This window comes from Amia ocellicauda, chromosome 19 (genome assembly GCF_036373705.1).
Source record: "Amia ocellicauda isolate fAmiCal2 chromosome 19, fAmiCal2.hap1, whole genome shotgun sequence".
NCBI lineage: Eukaryota > Metazoa > Chordata > Actinopteri > Amiiformes > Amiidae > Amia > Amia ocellicauda.
Genome location: NC_089868.1, coordinates 2,201,626 through 2,209,952, shown reverse-complemented (window position 1 = coordinate 2,209,952; position 8,327 = coordinate 2,201,626). Strand labels below are relative to the sequence as shown.

Sequence of the window (8,327 nt, the reverse complement as noted above, 5' to 3'; positions counted from 1 at the left end):
CATCACCTTCAACCAGTCCTCAAAAGAGTATTCAATCACCGTCTCAAAAGGTTCCAACGTACCCTCCTTCTCTCCCAAAGCAAAAAGCTCCACTCCAACATAGCTGGGATCCCTTTTAAAGCGGTAACCCCGTCGACCCCCCCAGAACAACACCCAGGAGCGTTCAATCTTCAAATTGGTGAGTACAGGAACCCTTGCCCGGGATTGTTTCTTGCGGGGTTTCATGTTGATGTCGCTGGACATGTTGAAGAAGCGGGATGTTTCAGATGCTGAGAATTAAAGAGGTATTGCCTAAAAGCAGCGCGGGGTCTTAAATAGAGAGGAGAGTTTCGGGGCGTTGCCTTCAGAGGGGGGGGGGGGTCTTTATGGGTGGCCTTGTTGTTCAGGGTTTTAGGGGTGTACACTTTCTGACGGATATGACGTAGGAATAATTAAGGAAATAACTCTAAAATCACGCCCCCCAATTATGACGTAGGAATATTAATAAGCTTAGGGCATACGTCATAACAAAATAGGCCGCGCCCAAAAAACCCTACTATCTACTGATGTGCGGTCCTAATTAATCGGCTACGTAAATCATGCCTTTCCGACCGAACCTGTAACGCTCAAATAAATAATCTGTATAATTTATTTAGCCATCTAACTTCAAGTTAACCTGACACTGAGCAGGTTTGATTTTTGTTTGTCCGTGTTCCACCTCGGGGGGTAAATTCAATAAACTATGCGCTAAATAAAAACTGACCTTTAAATAAACAGTATTCATCTATCGAGAATCTATGTTCATGGTTTGTATAGAAGTATTTCCACATATGCATCTGGACACTCGGGCAAGCCAGCTGAGAAGTCGCTCAAGTCGCCGCAGCTAAGTATCGCCTTTTTCTCTCGCGTTTCCTAGTTTAGTTAAGAGTCACATTGATTGTTTACGTGGTTTGTTTAGCTAAGAATGATATATCTTGCACCTGTTTTGTAGTAAGAGCAGCGACTGTTTGTTAGTGAATTTAGCAAGTTACTTAGCACACTCAACACGCCCTGTCTGTAATCAGAAGCTTTACACTGTAGGCTGTGATTATTCGCATGTATCTAGTCAGATGAATGATCTGAAATGCATCAAAAGTCATGGAATGAGAGACTTTCTGGGCGTTGGTGGTATAGTGGTGAGCATAGCTGCCTTCCAAGCAGTTGACCCGGGTTCGATTCCCGGCCAACGCAACGTTTTCTTTCTAGGCTTCCGCCAATAGCCATCATTCAAGCTATTGCGACCCTACTAAGCCTGCACTTATTGCTGTTTTCACTAACACACTTCTGGTGAACCGTTGCGCATGAACAGATGACGAATAAATGGCCTTACACTAGTATCCCACAGCACCAGCTTCGTCTGTAGAAAAACAAAGGTTCCTCTGCCTGCTGCAGGATACCCACATCACACTTGACTCGCAGACCTTTACTGCGCCCTCTTGCTTGACGTGGGCCGTGCTCCCAGAAGCGCTGTAACATACATGTGCACTTGCGTGCAAAAGTATTCGGTATTACATTTATTTGACGTGTTCATTGCTTGAATATACTTTAAAAGCTAATACACTCCTCTCCATGCTCACCAACAACAATGTTGGCGACGATGACGGCTAAAGTAAGGAGAAATAGAAATGCCACTTCCATTCACTCCAATTACTATTGTTGTTATTATTACAAGGGAAAACTATGACCCTTGGTCATCAGTGTCTTGGGCGGACAGTTATGTCATTTAACAACATCCAAGATACCCGAGCCATCAGTCATGGCGGCAGTCAGACACTCATGCAATGTTTGAAGGAGAAAGTGTTCAAATAGAGGAGCGCACAACTCTCTACGTGGCACCGATGTTAACTAGTTTTCACAGAAACCTGTGCTATGTGGCTCGTTGGTCTAGGGGTATGATTCAAAGGGTTCAAATCCCGGACGAGCCCTTTGTTTTAGTCTTCTCTCATTCATTTTCATTTTGACAGGGTACTTTTGCCAACATGAAAAACATTTCCTTCATGTATCATGACTTCATTATGGTAATATCTCATTTCGTATGTTTCCAAATAGGCCTCTTAACAATCATCTACAAGCCTACATATACCAGCATGATTTCATACAATGTGCACGATATGTAGTCCATGTCTGTCTCTCTGTCTCTCTAGATATATGTTTATAATTGAGTTGATGATAGTTGCATCTGTGCGCCAAACTGTGTCTGAGCAGCAGACTGTAACTTGAAATAATTGCATGAAAATGTCTGTATCTTCTTAATTTTATGCAGGTTAGTTCAGCTAGTAAGAAAGGTCACTATCTTTTTTTTATCTTTTTCTGTAACTAAACCATTCAGTCTTTCTACATGATGCCGTAAATCCAACATTTCCCCAATTCGCTCCCTGCGAGAAGACAATGCGGTGTGCAATGAAAGTGATAGCCTGTCACTTGGCACTTCAGTTCTGCGTACCACCAAGTCTTATTAGACTCCTTAGTTCTAACTGCAAGTTCCCTGCCATGTCCATGAAAGGGGATTGAGTCCGTATTGAACCATTATCTAAAACACAAAACTATGAGAAAGCTGGTGCGCATCGCTACCTTCCGAGTAGTGGCCAGTACTACTACTACTAAAGGTAATTATACTAAGGAACGAATGAACGAAAGAGAGAGTATCATTACTCAGTACACTTAGAGGCTATGTGTGTACTAGTTACTTGTTACTTGATTTAAGTCACGAAAAGTCGCATCCAACGTCAGTCCCATCCTATGTAATGTGTGATGTCCAGAGCCGGCCCTAGCCATTTGGGGGCCATATGCGAGATTTGATAGTAGCCCCAGAACCATCCCCCCTCTCGATGAAAAACATTTTAGTGGTGCCCATGTTTATGGCGTATAGAGAATGTTTAGTTAAAACTAAAATAAACACAAACATTTAAATAATGCACATCACAGAACATGTATTGCACTTTAACATACACTGTACTTGTTGAAGAAATTGATGTAATAATCAATACAAATGTAAATAGTGCACTATGCATATTGAAATCAGAGCAATAACTAATAAACTGTTTAGGTAAAATAACATCCACACCAAAAATACTCAATACTGAAAATACTATAGTGCACAAAAAACTGAATTTAAATAATACAATACTATCAAAAATCATTAGCTGACAACTGGCAAACTACTGCAGGACTTAACTACTAGCTGATCATTATCATCATTTGGATGGCAACTGGCAGTAGGCTAGCTAGCAAAGTGAGCTGGATTATTACTTTATAATGATATATAATTTATAAAGACATGTAAATTCCTCACAAAGTTATGACTTAAAGTCCCACTGCTTGGAATTTAGAAAACACAGAACATCACTAAAGTTCCCCTGACATTATCTTTATAAACTCCACCACAATATACATTATATCCATCATATTTACATTACATTTAGCATACATATCCCTGACGCGTGTATTGACCTCACTGGAGACAATATGCTCGAGTCACAGATTAAATGCCCCTCACCCTCTCGGGTTTACATGGTCTTAGTTTATTGCACTAGAGACGAGTTGTTTACCCGCAGCACTGCACAGGGCAAAGGACTGTCTTGTGCATTGCGCCTTGTTTAATACTTTGTTTTAATGATCTTACCGAGTGGTTTTTTACGTCACTGGTGGGGCTACAAAGCCATGAATCGAAGTGTTTTATCAAGTTAGGATTAAAACACGATGTACAGTACTGAACAGTGTACAACAGACCCACAACAATTTAGAGAGCATAATGATAAAGGAAACCACTGATCTGCATTAACCATGAAACGTCCATCAGCAATGTACTTTACCTTGAAACCCACAATAAATGGACCAGACCGTTACCTTGCACTTTTAAAATGCGTCCATTTCGGGAATGTTACATGGATACCATCCTCTCAGACATTAGAATTTGCACGTAAACTGTGGTCTTAGATCGTGGAAAATTGTGCGTGTTTTCAAAATTTCTACGCCATTTACTGGTGTTCTTGGGATGCTCCTTCTGTGTGACCGTATACCTCGAGTAAACGTTTACTCGGTCTGCTTGAGCAAGTGGGTTGAAATGACGTGTGTAAGCCGAAAGCCAGTAATGTATTTTGATACCAGACATTACAGCTTTCATGACCAGGGGCGCAGCCAGGATTTCAGGGCCCCATGAAAGTAAAAAAGGTAGTTACTGAAGTGTGACCCATCGGGAGGATAGCTAAACCCGGGGGTTATGGCTGTGAGGAGAGGTTGAGGGGTGGATGAGGAAGCTCGCCACTTGATAGGTCCGGTCGTTGAGGTAGGAGGAGAAACAAGTGAGAGCAGTCCCAGAGATTCCAAGGTCAGCGAGGCAGGAGAGGAGGATGGAGTGATCGACGGTGTCAAATGTTGCGGAGAGACCAAGGAGGATGAGGATTGAGGAGAGGGAGGCTGCCCGAGCACAGTTGAGGGAGTCAGTGACTGCCAGGACAGCAGTCTCAGTGGTGTGAGCGGTGTTTGGAAGGCGGATTGCAGAGGATCAAGAAGTGAGAGATGGGAAAGGAATGCAGAGAGCTGACAGTGGACCGCACGCTCGAGGGTCTTTGAGAGGAAGGGGAGTAGGGCGACAGGGCAGAGACAGGTGCCTCTGAGGAGAGGTGGGGTCAAGGGTAGGTTTCTTGAGGAGTGGGATGACCGCAGCTTGTTTAAATGCAAGAGGGGAAACAGCCAGAGAGGAGTGAGGAGTTGAGGAGGGAGGAGAAGAAGGGGAGTTGAAATGGAGCAGACGCTTGCAGGAGGCGAGTAGAGAGAGGGTCCAGGGGACATATTATGGGTTTGTGACCTAGGAGGAGAGAGGAAAGTTCAGAGTCTGAGAGAGGAGAGAATGAAGAAATGGAAGCTTGATCGGTGGGAGACTTGGGCAGGGTGGGAGTGGAGAGGAGACTGTTGAAGAGCTTGTGGATGTCTGTGATCTTGTAGAAGAATGAGGCAAAATGATGAGGTGAGATGAGATGAGGGAGGAGGGGGGAGAAGAGAGAGAAGGTGGAGTAAAGCTTGCGGGGGTTGTGGACAGTGGATTCAAAGAATGACTGGAAGTAAGACTGAGGTGAGCGAGGAGGGGAATGTGGGCAGTAGAGAGTGGTAGAGTGCGAGGGTCGCTGGGAGTTTGGATCTCTTCCACTTGTGCTCAGTGGTGCGCAGACTGGATCAGGTTGAGCGGAGAACAGAAGAGATCCAAGGCTGAGGAGGGGAGGGACGGACAGAACGAGACGGTGTAAATGAAGAACTTTTTCCTGAAATCAGGAGCGATTCAAACTTCCGGTTTGAAATAGCTGTAGAACTGTCGCTATTTCGGTTGGAATTTCATGAATAAATTAATATAGGGACAACCTATGGACTGCCTACAAGACGCACAATCCCAAGAAAAAGGGAGCAAAGTCGATCCACGAATTGTTTATGAAGGCAAAATAAAAATAGGCAATTAACCAATCGTGAAGCATGAACCGATTCCAAAGTACAACAACCCTGCTAGCACATTGCCTCAATGCTGTAGCAATATAAATTATATTGCTACAATGTTATTGGCAATGTTGTGTGTTAGCAGGGAATACCTGTACAGTTTTTTTCCAACAATCTGCAAAGTTAAATACTGGTGCTGAAAAATTAGGTACTAATAAAACAAAAAAAAAGTATTTGGCACACACAAGTAATGTGTGTTGGTTCGGCAGTTACTGCTCTCAGGAAGGTAATGTGACTGCCTCCCGTCTCCCCAAAGCTCCCGTCATTGATGAAGCAGGCGTGACCGCACCTTCCCAAGCTCTTCACTATGACTTCACATCTTGTCGCTATTAAAATCTAGGATGTGTCACAGAGTGGAAGTTATACAGTACCACTGGGGGGTAAAACTTATGGAAGCACGACTACACCACCTAGCGGTTGTCTACAGCCGCTAGGACCCATTGGGAGGTTGTCGATTGCCCAAATATGCCCATTTTGCATTTACTACCTCTCAATTCTCCCTTCGATTTAGGTTATTTAAATTGGGGAATCTCAAGCCAGGAGCACACCACAGACCACACAAGACAGGTATACAATTAACTGGATTATAAATCTCTAATATAAAATCCATCAGACTTCCTCTTTATGTTAAAAAGACAAAAAAGTTCAAACTAAAAAATGCATTCGTGGAGGGTTCTGTTGGTCTCCTCCGGCAGCACCAGGAGCTGGAATGGGGCAGGCAATAGTCCACGTGTCCTAGTACAAAGTAATGAGGGGCTCCGACAAAAATTCAGCTTCTGCTCTGGTCCGGGTTTGGCAATACAAAGAAATTACAATGTCCATGTACAGTCCAAGAAAACAATGGCCGAGTTGAAAAAAAAAAAAAACAGGTTGTTCGTTGTTATCCTTTGAAACACTACTGTAGTTCAAAAAGCCTGTACGCTATCCCTTCTCTGGATACTCTCGCTAGCGTTGCAGAGGTCGCCTCAGCTCTCCTCTGGGTCTCTTAGCCCTTTCCGTTACTTGTCCATCAAGTCCTTCGTTCGCCTTTGGCTCCACGTTTCGTTCCCGTTGCTCTGCAATCCCGTCCCCCCCAGCTCCACCCCGGGAGCATTTTATCTCCAGCCTAACAGGTGCTCCTCATGGTCAATTATTGAATTTCGTAGAACCTGGCGAATAAGCGGGTACTCTCATGAATGCGTGATTAGCCATGTGTATATTTAAATCAATCAATCGTAAATAAAACTCGTGCATTTCCGTGAAGTGAAGCGGGACATTCAAAGTAAACAAACGTGATTTTAATGGGAATAATGTGATAATATAAGAGGTTTAAAGTGAATTAATAAAACAAAACAAAAAGCAATAAAAAACACACAAAACAAATACCAAAATAGGCTAACGCCCATTGCTAGTGATGCAGTAAAGGGACACTGTTTGGAATGAATGAGAATTGTGCATTCTTACCGATGCCCCACAACGATCACACCTTTTGATCGATCAGCTATTTAACTCTTTCATCAACCTCCATTACCTATAACATAATTTTGAGAAATGTACTTTTTCTTTCAAGTGTGCTGCAGGAAACATCCACTTATTTATAATTCGTTTTATGACACTTGTTTGCTGCAAGAAAGGCAAGGCGGTAAGGCTGTAGAACACTGCTACATTATGCATCTTGCACTATGGTGTCGGTAATATAGTTTTTTCGTGCAATACTAATTTATATTGTATTCATAATTCGATTTGTCACTTGTTTCTTGCATACTGTTTTTATTTTGTGTGGTTTTTTATTGTTTCAAAAGTAAAGAAAATCTAAGACATGAAGCTATGCAGTTTCTGTGTAAGTGTATGAACACAATGATCGGTGGTGGAATTGGCTGCGATGCCAGGGGCACCAGCTAAAATCTTGCCTAGGGCATCAAATTGGTCAGGGCCGGCCCAGGGCGGAATGACTGATGTGCGGTCCTAATTAATCGGCTACGTAAATCATTCCTTTCCGACCGAACCTGTAACGCTCAAATAATTAATCTGTATAATTTAAATCTATAATCTCTGTGAATTATTCCTCGCAGAAAAGCTACTGGGTCTGGATCACTACTGGATCTGTTAGGAACGGCGCCGTCATTGTTGGGGGACACAGTCAGCTGTCATTTAACTGGGCAGATGAAATACAGTCAGATTGTTAGCCATCTAACTTCAAGTTAACCTGACAGGGAGCAGGTTTGAGATGCTGGAAATGCTGCTCTGGAAACATAGCTGGCTGAACTTTAAACTCGCTACGGAGAATGGAAAATCCCGAGTTAATGCCAAGTTATCCTGAAACTTAGCCGGCTAACCTACTTATCCAAGTAGGAAGAACACACCCAGGTGCCTATATGTTGTTGGTTTCTTTACAATGCTTGTGTAACTTAATAATATATATACTTTTCCTTGTGCAGAAAACATATCGGCACAATTCGAACTTATGCAAGTTTTATTGTAGAATACTACTACTAATAATAATAATTACAATTATTATGATAATAAACACGAAACAGAGACTGATTAGCATACGTTGAGGTTATCAACAAAGCTATTAACTCTTTACCATAATGCATTTTTACTATTAAGTTGTATCTGAAGCATATCATCTTTCGTGAAACTTGATTTGATTATGTACTTACCCAGCGTTACTTTTAACTTTTCTGTATGTGCACATATTCCTGTTATCCACAAACCACTGTAGTTATTTAAAGCAACTAAACGCAATAACTTCATCGTCACTCTTGTAACATTAAAACCCAATATTCACTGGCGCTGTTTAAACTGTGAATAACTAGGTGAGTGCATGTTTTTTCAGACAATGG

The 8,327-nt window shown here is 42.4% G+C and overlaps 1 non-coding gene across 1 annotated transcript; it reads left to right on the top strand.

Moving 5' to 3' along the window:
• Positions 1–1,137: 1,137 nt before the first annotated feature.
• Positions 1,138–1,209, top strand: trnag-ucc (transfer RNA glycine (anticodon UCC)). Its single transcript has one exon. It is a non-coding gene; the product is annotated as a tRNA-Gly (tRNA).
• The last annotated feature ends 7,118 nt before the right edge of the window (positions 1,210–8,327 follow it).